The following is a 14,486-nucleotide window of genomic DNA, read 5'->3' as shown; positions in this document are numbered from 1 at the left end:
TTACACAACGTTCCAGGACCGTTTACGTGGCAACGGATTGAAAACAATGTGGTTTTCACGTCGAGCCACTAGTTGGTGCTGTTCCTATGTAATGGAATCCCAGATGTTCGCGTGTGGAGAAAAGTACGCCGCAAACATTGACGCTCCTTGAAACTTGTCTTCGTGTCCAGTGAGGGACACAGGACAGTCATTGTGATGAGCTTATTCGTCTCGCACATGTGCAGAAGAGCCGCTCACCGCGGCCCGTGGCAGCGCTTCAGAAAAGTTGCCGTTTCACCATTTTTAAAAAGTTGTGTTTCCACAGGCGTCGAGCGGCGTTGTTGTCTGAACAAACAACCAAAATGGTTTTCATGTGAAAACGCGTTCTGAAACCCGGTGCTGGTACACACACACACACACACACACACACACACACACACACACACACACACACACACACACACACACACACACACACACACACACACACACTCGTTAATGTGGAGCTGGTGCCATGAGCTGTCTTTGCAGCCTTTGAATTGCTCTAATTTTTTTATCAGTTAAACATCAAATATTTAGAATATTTTAATCAAATAACTTCTTTTCCTACCTCCTGTTACATTGATTGACTGAAGCCATGTTTATATGAACCCTGGTTTAAAAAAAAAAACCAACATTTTCCCTCTACGTTCTTCTCCCTCATATCCACCTGCTATGAGCAGCCAAGACCTGTAGGGGGCAGTGTAGCAAGAAGCATGAAGCCTTGATAGCCAATCAGAGTCCTGGAGAAAAAACAAAAACATGTCACAGCAAGAAACGCAGAGAAACATCCCCGTAGGATAACGGCCAGGTTGGTGTGGACGTGGCCCGTGCAGGAGGATTCTGGTAGAATCTCACTTTTCACCGTTTGTCCTCATTGGTTCGTCTCGTCTTCGTGTTTCGACCAAAACCTCGTTGGTTATGGAAGACGATGTTTCCGAAAGAAGCTCTGGCTCGCCTGCGTGGTTTTGAACGTCGTCTCTCATCGCCGCAGGTGATTGGCTGGTGGAAAGTCTCTTTTCCCAAACTGATATTTTTACACATGGAAGAATTCAAAAAGTCTTTTTTTTTTAAGGTTCTTTGGTCTCATGAAGACAAAGAGTCACCAGAGTTTCAGCAGAAAAGACAACGTCTAGTTATTTCTGTTGTTTTGTTCGGTTATCATTGATTCAGTTTAAACTGTAGGGCCTTGATTCTTGGAAAAAAAAAACAACAACCTGGATTTCTCCTTGATTCTGAGTGACGGGGAAGTGAGCGGATTCTTCAAACACTTTCTATTTCTCAGAAATAAACCGTCTGGCTGCAGCGATTCAGGAACTACTGCCTTTTCTTTCTGTTCTTTGTGAGTGTGGATGGGATTTTTCATGCTGCCAAAGGCTTGTGGGCTGGGGTGGGGGGGGTGGGGGGTGGGGGGGGGTGGGGTGAGGGTGAGGGTGGGGGGGACCAACCGCTGCAGGATGACCGTGGCTGTGGGAAAGTAGTTTCATTTTCAATTGCATATGTTTTATTTTGCTGACTAATGATGATGCAGTTTGTTTTGGTGAACAGTAAATATAGAATTTTTACATTAAAACTACTTTTTTCTTTGTAACCTGTAATGTGAACCTTGTATTTAATGATGGTTTAGTTGATGTAATTTACTTCTGTGTGTGTGTGTGTGTGTGTGTGTGTGTGTGTGTGTGTGTGTGTGTGTGTGTGTGTGTGAGCTGCTGGTCGGTGTGTTCAGTCGTGGTTTTATCTGCATGCTGCAGTTCTGTGGTTTTATTGGATTGAATCTCGTTGATGATTAATAAACGAAGGTTTTGTTGCGTCGCCGGTCTGCGGTGGTTCTTTGATTTCACCAAACATCAACAACAGTCGCGGGGTTGTTAACTTCAGTGTGAAGGTTGTTTTCGTCTGTGTGTATTTATTTATTTATTTATTTATTGGTTTGTACTCACTACTCGCTCTGATTCCGTGAACTCTTCAGGGACGATTTGTCCTCATCCAGGATGAGTCGTCACATTTCAGGACGTTAACGACTAAACATTCCCCACGCTGTGAAAAACTGTCCCAAACAAAACATTCCGCCGTCCGTTGCCGTGGAGACGCTCAGTGTTTTTCACAGCGACGTAGCTACCTGACAGGCTAGTTAGCATCGGTATGAGCTAACAGCGCTCATGCTCGCCATGCTAACTCGGTTCCAGAAAACAAATGTGGCGTTGGTGAAGGACTGCGCTCTACCGAGTGTAGCTCTACTTTATTCAAAGGTCGGCTCTAATTCCTAAAGAACTTCAACGCCGTGTTAAAAACCCAAACCAGACACATCCACAGTCTGCAGAACCAGACTCAGAACCGTAAGCTGGTTTCTGGCGCCGCTGGACGTGAAGTGGAACCGGATCGATTTCATCCGAGACCAAGTGAAGAATTAATCTGTAATTAGTGCGAAGGTGTGACCTTTTACCAGTTTCCATTGACTGACCGACTAAAGGTCAGGAGGGCGGCGAGCTCGCCACGGGAGACATCTCACCACTCCAGAACCGTCGCTCTGTACAAACCCGGCGGGAAACAGGGAGAAGACTTTTATAAAAGACAACAAATTAATACATAAATGTTATAAAGTCACAACAAACAAACAAACAAACAAACAAACAAACAAACAAACAAACAACCAAGTTAAAACAAAACACAATGAGCTGCCAGCACTGCTCTATAATGTGATGTTAGAGGAGGAAGATGCTCTATAATGTGATGTTAGAGGAGGAAGGTGCTCTATAATGTGGTGTTAGAGGAGTAAGATGCTCTATAATGTGGTGTTAGAGGAGGAAGGTGCTCTATAATGTGATGTTAGAGGAGGACGGTGCTCTATAATGTGATGTTAGAGGAGGAAGGTGCTCTATAATGTGATGTTAGAGGAGGAAGATGCTCTATGATGTGATGTTAGAGGAGGAAGATGGTCTATAATCTGGATGTTAGAGGAGGAAGATGCTCTATAATGTGGTGTTAGAGGAGGAAGGTGCTCTATAATGTGATGTTAGAGGAGGACGATGCTCTATAATGTGATTTTGGAAGAGGAAGATGCTCTATAATGTGATGTTAGATGAGGAAGATTCTCTATAATGTGATGTTAGAGGGGGAAGATGCTCTATAATGTGATGTTAGATGAGAAAGATGCTCTATAATGTGGTGTTAGAGGAGGAAGATGCTCTATGATGTGATGTTAGATGAGGAAGATGCTCTATGATGTGATGTTAGAGGAAGATGCTCTATAATGTGGTGTTAGATGAGGAAGATGCTCTATAATGTGATGTTAGATGAGGAATATGCTCTATAATGTGATGTTGGGGGAGGAAGATGCTCTATAATGTGATGTTAGAGGAAAAAGATGCTCTATAATGTGATGTTGGCGGAGGAAGATGCTCTATAATGTGATGTTATGGGAGGAAGATGCTCTATAATCTGATGTTAGAGGAGGAATATGCTCTATAATGTGATGTTAGAGGAGGAAGATGCTCTATAATAGGATGTTAGAGGAGGAAGATGCTCTATAATCTGGACGTTGTCAGGCCCTATTCTAAAACCAATTAAAAAATCAATAAACTAATCACTGGACTCCAGATTAAATCTCAGCTGTACTCAGTCTTCAGAGTTTCCTGCCACATATGGCAGTATTCAGTATTCATGCAGTATTCATGCAGTATTCAGTATTCATGCAGTATTCAGTATTCATGCAGTATTCATGCAGTATTCATGCTCATGTACTAAACATGCAGCGCTTCAATCATGCATGTGGCCACGTGTTGATGTTAGTGAGTCGACGGAGGGAAACGTGTTAATCTTCCTACTCTTCCTCTTCCTCTCCGTCTTCCTCTTCCTCTTCCTCTTCCTCTTCACCTTCACCAGGAAACAGGAAGTGACGCCTCCAGGACCTGGGGCCTTGTGACGTTTATATTTCACATCATGGAGATCAGATTCACACGTCAGACACACTACTACTACTACTACTACTACTACTACTACTACTTGATCACTAAAAACTCTTGGTACTAAAACACACACTTTGTTGTGAGGTACCAGAAGGAGAACAGCAGTTGGTGTATTTACTTCTCTAACTGAACTTGAACTTGTTTCAAGGTATTTTTAAACTAAAATAAGGTAAAGAACTAGAGTCTTGGTAGGATTGTGTGAAGTAATACGTGATTCAGAAGATTGGGATGTTAAGATTAGCAGAGAAAACTGTTTCTCAGTAGTATTTGACCAGTACTCTCAAGCTTGGTGTCTTAGAATACAAATCGAGATGATCTGTCCTAAACAAACGACACCTCAGCCTGAAAAATGATTGAAAAGTAAAATAAACCTAGTTTCTTCTAAAATACAAGTCAAAACAAGGTGGTTTGACTCAACGTGATATTTAAGATGCACTGTCTCACAGCAAGTCGCTCTATCTTGACGAAAAGTTTCTTGCTGGTGAATTTCTCTTAAATCAAGAAGGACGAAACGTTTTGACTAAAACCAAGACGATCTGAAGCTTCTGCAGCGTTCTCGATGTTTCGGAGTGAAAATGAAAAACAATGTGGATGTTTGTTTACAAGAAAACGGAGCTCAGAGTCACTGAGAACACAACCTTTTGAAAACATTTCCCAAGATGGAACTTTTTGACAATAATCCCCCTCCGGGAGTTCTGCACATGCTCAGTAGAGCCAATCAGAGCAAAGTTTCCTCCGTGGTGTCATGACTCCCGGTCCATGTTCTCCTGGACTTGGTGGTTTTATTTTGACAGTCACCGTAATAACAATCCAACTTGGTAGTTTTATTTTGACAGTCACCGTAATAACAATCCAACTTGGTGGTTTTATTTTGACAGTCACCGTAATAACAATCCAACTTGGTGGTTTTATTTTGACAGTCACCGTGATAACAATTCAACTTGGTAGTTTTATTTTGACAGTCACCGTAATAACAATCCAACTTGGTGGTTTTATTTTGACAGTCACCGTAATAACAATCCAACTTGGTAGTTTTATTTTGACAGTCACTGGAATAACAATCCAACTTGGTAGTTTTATTGTGACAGTCACCGTAATAACAATCCAACTTGGTGGTTTTATTGTGACAGTTGCCGTAATAACAATCCAACTTGGTAGCTTTATTTTGACAGTCACCGTGATAACAATCCAACTTGGTAGTTTTATTTTGACAGTCACTGGAATAACAATCCAACTTGGTAGTTTTATTTTGACAGTCACTAGAATAACAATCCAACTTGGTAGTTTTATTTTGACAGTCACCGTAATAACAATCCAACTTGGTGGTTTTATTTTGACAGTCACCGTAATAACAATCCAACTTGGTGGTTTTATTTTGACAGTCACCGTAATAACAATCCAACTTGGTAGTTTTATTTTGACAGTCACCGTAATAACAATCCAACTTGGTGGTTTTATTTTGACAGTCACCGTAATAACAATCCAACTTGGTAGTTTTATTTTGACAGTCACTGGAATAACAATCCAACTTGGTAGTTTTATTGTGACAGTCAGCGTGATAACAATCCAACTTGGTGGTTTTATTTTGACAGTCACCGTGATAACAATCCAACTTGGTAGTTTTATTTTGACAGTCACCGTGATAACAATCCAACTTGGTGGTTTTATTTTGACAGTCACCGTGATAACAATCACAGTGCTCAGTGTTTCCTGTGAAATTTGTCTGCAGTTTCATTACAAACACAAACAAACTACATCTGTTTCAGCGTTTCTGCTGTTTCCATGGAAACTGACATTCCTACTGAAAGTCCTTCCTTCCCTATAAAGGTGAACACAGGCCACGCCCAACAGGCCACGCCCAACAGGCCACGCCCAACAGGCCACGCCCATTTTTAATGACTTTTGAAATCTCTTATGTCGAGGACACCTTTTGAATTTCTTGTTTTCATCTTGCTGTGATTGATTCCATTATTCCATTATTGATTATTTAGACTGAATACATGTGTGATGTCAGTGTTTACCGGGACGCTCCAGATCAATAAAGTATTGGGGGATAAATAAACAAAACGTTTCCATATAAATGGACCTCGTTTTCAGAGCCTTGTTGTTTAAACGCGAAGCTTCTCTGAAACAGAAACACGGTGTTTTCACTAGAGGCATCGTGTGAACGGCGCCTCTCCCTGACTGAACTGAAGCAACGCCGCCAGTGTCCAGGCGCCGGACGAGCGGCCGGACGAGCGGCCGGACGAGCGGCCGGACGTCCACTGAAGGTCTGAAATGTAAAACCGTTCGTCTCCCTCAACGACTCGCTGAGAATCCAACATGAGAAACAACCTTCGTGGTTCCATTTCCCTCGACAAACATGTTTCACAGTCTGACCGGGTGACCTCAGTGGAAAGGCTCTTCCTTCAAGGAGCCCCCCCCCCCCAGGAGGAGAGGGCGACGCTTCATCATCAGCAAAAAGAAAACAGGCAGAGAGACGAAGATAGAAATAAAACGGTGAGAAGGGACGAGCTGTACACTGATAAGGAGGAGATGAATTCTGTGTTTGACTGCATGTGTGTGTGTGTGTGTGTGTGTGTGTGTGTGTGTGTGTGTGTGTGTGTGTGTGTGCGCCACTCTGAGGAACTCATCTATCACTATCCGCCCATCTTCTTGTCACGGGAGAAAATCACGTCTGTGTAGACTGCAATCAACACCATGACTGAAGGAGGTCTGCGTGTGTGTGTGTGTGTGTGTGTGTGTGTGTGTGTGTGTGTGTGTGTGTGTGTGTGTGTGTCCGGGGGAAATTGTAAAACCTTCAGCATCATGACCACATGAGGATTTTTCTCTGTTTATGTTTATCTGTGTATTAATAACAGGAAGTGAAAGTTACTCCTCTACTTTTCCACCAAACCTGAATTAAAATAAAATAAAATAAAATAAATAGACGCCGTCCACACGAGCCACAATGATCTACTGACCTACATCATTCGGTTTTTTCCCCCCATCCACAAGGCACCATAAATACTATTCAAAACTATGCAGTACATCTGCCAGGCCTGTAGGAGGCGCTGCCAGTTGCAGTACATCTGCCAGGCCTGTAGGAGGCGCTGCCAGTTGCAGTACATCTGCCAGGCCTGTAGGAGGCGCTGTCAGTTTGCCACAGAAATACAGCAGAAACAGAGAAGAAGCATGAAACAACAGAGAAAAGGACAAATCCAGCATGTGTCCTTATTAAAGCAGCTTCTGCAGCGCCACCTGGAGGAGGTAGTCCGCCATGTTGGTGGTGTTGATGACGTCGCAGAGGGGGGCGGGGTTATAGGTTTAGAGGCGGGGCCATGACGTCATCGCTTTCAGCTAACGTGCGTCTTGTCCGTCCACAAGTCAAAGCCGAGGCGTCGTTTTCTAGTTCCTCAGCTCTGAAACACGTTTTTATCATTAAATGTTTTCAGGCTCCCGAGTCGCGGCGTCGCGCCGACCATCGGACAGAAACCATGGTTACGTGAAGCAGCGTCATCGCGCGGGCCTTGACCGGGCGCCGCCGAAAAGCTTGAGTGGCTCGAGGCTCCGTTGTCGTGTAAACGGGGCCTTGAGACTAGGGAGCACGGCGGCGGCAGCATCATGTTTTAAGGCGTTCTGCTGCATCGTACTGTAGTAAAATCGTCTCAGAGGGACTGGAGAGAAATCTGAGGACAGACGGGAGACACACTGAGTGTGTGAGGCGCCGAGGACGTCTCTCCTGAAGCTAAACAGACAGACCCGGGGGTGGGCGGAGCTTAACCATTTATAAATGGAATAAAGGGAAACCATTTATTTACTGAAAAATACGTAATAAATTTAAGCTACAGTTCCTAAAATAAGATTTTGAGAAGTAGAACTCCAACAAAAAGTATTTGATGACAAAGCTGAGAAGTTTTTGCGAAAACTTGTTAAAGTACATTCAAACAAACTAATAAATAAACATGCAGACCAACTTTCACTGGCGAAGAGCGCCTACCAGTGGCCTCACATGCTCACTACATCGTTTTTAAAACATTGCTACGTAAAGGTGAAACTTTTCTGAAGAGAAAATGCAATCCGTTTGATCCGTTGTCGTGGAAACGAGGCCCAGAACGCCCCCCCCCCCCCCGTGTCAGACGCTCCTCTCTGTTTCTCTGAGCGCCGGCGTTCCTCTCCACGCCTCCACCACTACGGCGTGTAAAACGCTGAGGTTCTGTGAAACACTCCAGATCCACCCTGAGTCCGTTCCTGGCAGCCGGAACATTTCCTCCCACACGCCGCTCTGATCCGAAACACGGTGAAAACGCTCAGCGGGGAGCCGCCGCCGCCGCCGCCGCCACCGCCGCCGCCGCCGCTCGGGCTTCCAGGCTGATCACAGCTGGAGCGGTCTCTCTCTGCTCTTAAAAACACCTTTTCACCTCCATCAAACCCAAACGGGTCCACTCGCCTCTCCCGCCCTCTTTCATCCTCTCTCCACGGCGCCCCATCACGGAGCGCCGGCGGCCCCCCCCCCCACAAAGCCCCCGCTCGCCGAGATTACACAGATCTGCAGACAAAGCGAGGCCCCGCCATCCCCCTCCCGCAGATCTCCCTCCTCCGACCCGATCGGAACATCGGGGAAGTGGCAATCTCGGCTCAGGAGCAGGGGAGGAAGACGAGGGGGATGAAGAGTGGCTCTGATTTCTGCCGCTCTCAGTCGGATATCAGCGATATCAGAAAGGAGGAGAACCACGGCGACCAGTCGAGCTGAGGCGAAGCAGGAAGAGTTCAAACTCCAGAACTGCTGTGGAACAGATCAGCTGATAGAGACTCACCGCTTTGGGTTTGAACTCTGGAGCAGCGTGTTGCTCTGGCGGTAACTGATGATAAAACCTCCACCTCTGTGTTTCCAAGCAACCGTCGACAAACATCTGTGGTAGGAGTCGACACCCGTAACCACGGCGACCGTCAGGGATTAATGACTCTTCAGCGTTATGAAACAATTTGTTGCTCAAAGTCCCTGGAAGTTCAATCACAGCTTTGCACTGTGAGGGACCACGTTGCTAACGTCTCCACTAACTCCACCCTCCCGACAGCAACGTGAACGATGTCCCGCTGAAAGTAGCATTAGCATTAGCCCATATCCGCAGTAGCTTCCAGACCAGTTCCTTTAGCATTCCGTTTCCCTGTGCGCTGCTCGCTGAGCCCGCTGTTAGCATTAGCCAAAGCGGTCACTATTTTACTAAACTCTTGTTGACTGGAGACCGTCCCTGGTCTCAACCCTCGTGTCAATAATCCTCTTTGATGTGACGACACTGAAAGGCGTCGTCACATCAAAGACGGACTTCGTTCTGACGCTCCTCATGTGGCAGCGTCGTCGTGGCGAGACGTTCTGACGGCTTTGGCTGCGGTTGATTGGCCGCAGGAACCGTCAATCCTGGCGGCTAACTGCTAGCAGCTACGTTTACCAGAGGGGTGTTTATATTAACCTCGAGTGGCGACGACAATCCAAATCTCTCTTTCATGGGGTGCGCCCCCTTGTGGGTTATTCTGGTTTGAGCAAAAACACTTTCAAACTCCAGATTTTCAGGAGTTTCATCTGCGGTCGGGTTCATGTCTGAACAAGGAAGCGTGACTTCCAGGAGTCGACTCCTTTAAATCGATACCATCTCATTTGTTTTCTGATTTTCACCCCGGAGCAGGTTTTTTTTTTTTCCAGCCTCCTCCTTTGAATCGTTTCTGCTCTGAAGCGTCTGGACGCGCCGCCGTTTGGACACGCCACCGTTTGGACACGCCGCCGTTTGGACGCGCCGCCGTTTGGACGCGCCGCCGTTTGGACGCGCCGCCGTTTGGCCGCGGAGACGCTGCGGCTGCTGGTCCAGGCGACCAGCGAGCCGAGCGGCTTCATTAACCCCGCCGCCGTCACACGCTCATCAATCACACGCCAGGCGAGCACGCCGCGGCTGATTGGTCCACGTTCTTCCTCCGGTTAGGAGAAACAGAGAGCAGGACGGATAGCATGAGACAGGGAGGAGGAGGAGGAGGAGGAGGAGGAAGAGGAGGGGGGGGGGGGGGTACACTGACAGTGATCTAAATGCCAGGCTTAGTTTGCCATTTACCGCCTCCACGGGGTTTAAGTGACACAGCGACTTAATCCGTCATGACTCCCCTGTAATGGCACCAGCAACCGGTTGTTGATATTGTTTGTTGGCGGCTGTTCGTTCCTCCATTGAGCTGATCGTCAGCTGATCGTCAGCTGATCGTCAGTCTGTGTTGTGACTGAGGTCACGCTCCGTTCCTCAGGTTGGAACTCAGACAGTTTCAGTGTGGATGTGACTCAGGTGAAGAACCACTACTGGGGGGTGGGGGTGGGGGTGGGGGTGGGGTGTAGGTGGGGTGGGGGTGGGGGTGGGGGGTCATTCTGTCACAGTGACAGACGCTGTCATCCAACCTGGAGACTGTAAGTCGGACTGCTGATCACCTGTACTGGAGCTACACCCTGTACGTTAATGCCACTGTGATGAGCATTAAAGAGGCTGTCACCCTCCCACCCACCCACCCACCCACCCACTCACCCACCCACCCTCCCACTCACCCACCCACTCACCCACCCACCCTCCCACTCACCCACCCACCCACCCACTCATTCATTCTAATTCAATTTCTATAGCGACAAATCATCAAAACAGACCCCTCAAGGAACTTTTACTGAGAAAATAAGAACAATGGTGAAAAGTAAAAACGGTCTTTAACAGAAGGGAACAGGACAACCTGCAGCACCAGACTCTGAGGAGGAGGAACCTGCAGAACCAGACTCAGAGAAAGAAAACCTGCAGAACCAGACCCTGAGGAGGAGGAACCTGCAGAACCAGACTCAGAGAAAGAAAACCTTCAGAACCAGACTCTGAGGAGGAGGAACCTTCAGAACCAGACTCTGAGGAGGAGGAACCTGCAGAACCAGACCCTGAGGAGGAGGAACCTGCAGAACCAGACCCTGAGGAGGAGGAACCTGCACGTTCGGCTGTTCTCCAGCTGAAGGTTCTCGTCCTGACCTCCGTCTCTCCGCTCAGCTCCTTCATGTGTTCTTGTAGTTCTGCTGTCAGACTGAAATCCCCCCGGAGGTGAACTGGCCTGACGTGTCGGGTCTGTTTCGTCCTGTTTGACGGCTTCAGGCTGTTTTTGTGACACCCGAACCTCGTCTGCTGGAGCCGGCAGGTCCTACGAGTCTTTACACGTTTGACCCGTTAAACCCAGCCGGACGAGCGCATTCCTCCAGCGCGGCGCCTCCCGCTGGCCACGCCGCGGCGCCGCGTTCTGGAGGAGATACCATCGGAGACGCCGCAGGGCTGCTCAGTAATATCCTGAGACTGATGTATGAACGCTGCGGCGGGTCCTTATCGTGTCCACATTGTCTTCTCCCCACCAACAGCGTGATGTCATTTAGATTTCACCAGTCAGAGCCGCTTTATTTTGAAAAGACGGATGAAAATACACTGAGTAGAAAACAAAACGAGTCTTATTCATCCGTCAAAGCTTTATGTTTAACCATCAAATCAAGTTTATGGTTAAAGAGACAGAGACAGACAGAGACAGACAGAGATAGACAAAGACAGACAGACACAGAGAGACAGACAGAGACAGAGAGACAGACAGAGACATACAGAGATAGACAAAGACAGACAGACACAGAGAGACAGACAGAGACAGAGAGACAGACAGAGACAGAGAGAGACAGACAGAGACATACAGACACAGAGAGACAGACAGAGACAGACAGAGAGAGACAGAGACAGACAGACAGAGACAGACAGAGACATAGAGAGACAGAGAGAGAGACAGAGACAGACAGACAGAGACATAGAGAGACAGACAGAGAGAGAGACAGACAGAGAGAGACAGAGACAGACAGACAGACAGACAGAGAGAGACAGACAGAGACAGACAGACAGACACAGACAGACAGACAGACAGACAGACAGACAGACAGACAGACAGACAGACAGACAGACAGACAGACAGACAGACAGACAGAGACAGACAGAGAGAGAGAGACAGAGAGAGAGAGAGAGACAGAGAGAGACAGAGAGAGCTGAGTGGTGAGCAGATCTTGGTAGATTCCACTGGAGGAATGTTTTGAAACACTTAAACCTCGTTTACCTGAAGTTTCAAATATAAACACTTTCCTTGACCATAACTCCCCCATGTTGGATTTGCCAGAAGTTACAGATGTTTTGTACAATTATACTTATAACACTGCAACATATATTAATATTCGACATTCCTAAGAGCTGCATCGTACTTTCTTATAACGGAAAACGAGCTACAGCAACATGGGCAGAGATTTCTTTAATCACTAATAGCATAGAAAAGGTGGCTCCTCCGACCTGGGAACAATGGACCGACGTGATACAGGGAATCTACACGACGGAAAAACTGAGGCGTCGACTGAGACGCCAAGAAACAGGACGAGAAGACGAATGGAAGAAATGGAACCCGGATAACGACGGACAATAGAACGACAGAACAGACAAAGTAGAACGAAGCTCCCGACAGGATATATTTTCTGTTTATCCTCTCGCTTTCCTTTTCTGTTTCTTCTTTCCTTTTCTTTCCTGTCCTGTTATCTTTGTCTCGTTTGGTCAACTTTAATCACACATGTTCTGTTTGTTTTGGAAAAAATTTGAAAAATCAGTAAAAACAAAAGTGACAAAAAAAACAACCTTGTTGGTTTCTTTGTGTGTTTCTATTAAAAGTTTAGTTTTACATTTTAAATAAAGAATAAAGAGCTTTAATTGGACGCTCTGGGACAAAGACGAGCTGACGGCTGAGACGCAGCTGCAGGTCGCCGACAGACGGTTTTGTTAACAACGTTGGTTTGGTTGGTACTGGTTGGTTTGGTTGGTACTGGTTGGTTTGGTTGGTACTAGTTGGTTTGGTTGGTACTGGTTGGTACTGGTTGGTTTGGTTGGTACTGGTTGGTTTGGTTGGTACTGGTTGGTACTGGTTGGTTTGGTTGGTACTAGTTGGTTTGGTTGGTACTGGTTGGTACTGGTTGGTTTGGTTGGTACTGGTTGGTTTGGTTGGTACTGGTTGGTACTGGTTGGTTTGGTTGGTACTGGTTGGTATTAGTTGGCACTGGTTGGTTTGGTTGGTACTAGTTGGTACTGGTTGGTATTAGTTGGTACTGGTTGGTTTGGTTGGTACTGGTTGGTACGAGTTGGTACTAGTTGGTACTGGTTGGTTTGGTTGGTACTAGTTGGTACGAGTTGGTACTAGTTGGTACTGGTTGGTTTGGTTGGTACTGGTTGGTACTAGTTGGTACTGGTTGGTTTGGTTGGTACTGGTTGGTACGAGTTGGTACTGGTTGGTACTGGTTGGTTTGGTTGGTACTGGTTGGTACTAGTTGGTACTGGTTGGTTTGGTTGGTACTGGTTGGTACTGGCGGCTCGGGCAGCAGCAGCTCGCTCCCGGAGACTAACGGGCTTTTGAGGATGATGGCGGCTGAAGTGGGCGGGAGGTCGAAGCACAGGACGCCTCTACCGAGGTTCTCCAGCAGCACTGCAGCCTCTCCCGCCTCCATCTGGTCTCCTGGGCGGTGGAACACTGAGATGGGAATGAGGGCTCACGGCCAGCGCAGAGGGACGCTTCACTTCTGAACACCGACGTCTCATCATGTTGAGATCTGCAGGTTGACGTTTCTGTCAACACTCCTGGAAACGGACAGTTTCTATCAGCCACACTTCATATCACAAAGGACTAACTAGAGCTACACTCGGTAGAGCGCAGACCTTCGCCAACGCCACGTGTCACCATGGAAACCAGAGGATTAGAAGGTTCTTGATCCACTGCTTCCATCGTGTGTCCGGGCCGTTTGAGTTGATTCATGTTATCACTGTTTGGCACGGATGTACACACATTTTATACGTTACAATTAGTAAACTTTTGACCTTGACCTTTGACCTTTGACCCAATCACACTCAAAATGTAAGAGAACCATCCAAAGATAAAGAAAAATCAGCCATGAAAATTTCATGCAATAGCTTTTGCGAAAAGTTAAAGGGAGTCAAAGGGAGGGCCTACCTTGATTGGGATTGGCTAAACCCCCGATGACACTATATAGGGTTTGATTTCTGATTGGCTGCTTGGAGCAACACACTTTTTAAAACCTGAAACAAGCCAGGGAGAGAGAGGACAGACTGTCTTCACTTCTGGGGCGTCGTTCCAGATCAATATGTCAGACCTGTCATGCTGACCACGCCCCCTGCCGGCCAGCCACGCCCCCTGCCGGCCAGCCACGCCCCCTGCTGGCCGATGGTTTCTGCAGGATAGAATCTCAGGTGTGCAGGAGGGTGTAGACGTCGTAGTTCATGGAATCCATCACGAGTTTGTCTGTTGGCCTCTGAGGAAACTGTGTCTGCAGTCCATCACCTCCATCCATCATCTCCATCCTCCACCTCCATCCATCACCTCCATCCATCATCTCCATCCTCCACCTCCATCCATCATCTCCATCCTCCACCTCCATCCATCACCTCCATCCAT

This window comes from Lipophrys pholis, assembly GCF_963383615.2.
Source record: "Lipophrys pholis genome assembly, chromosome: 11".
Taxonomy (NCBI): domain Eukaryota; kingdom Metazoa; phylum Chordata; class Actinopteri; order Blenniiformes; family Blenniidae; genus Lipophrys; species Lipophrys pholis.
The sequence above is the reverse complement of the archived record's forward strand: the minus strand, read 5'-3'. Positions refer to the sequence as shown.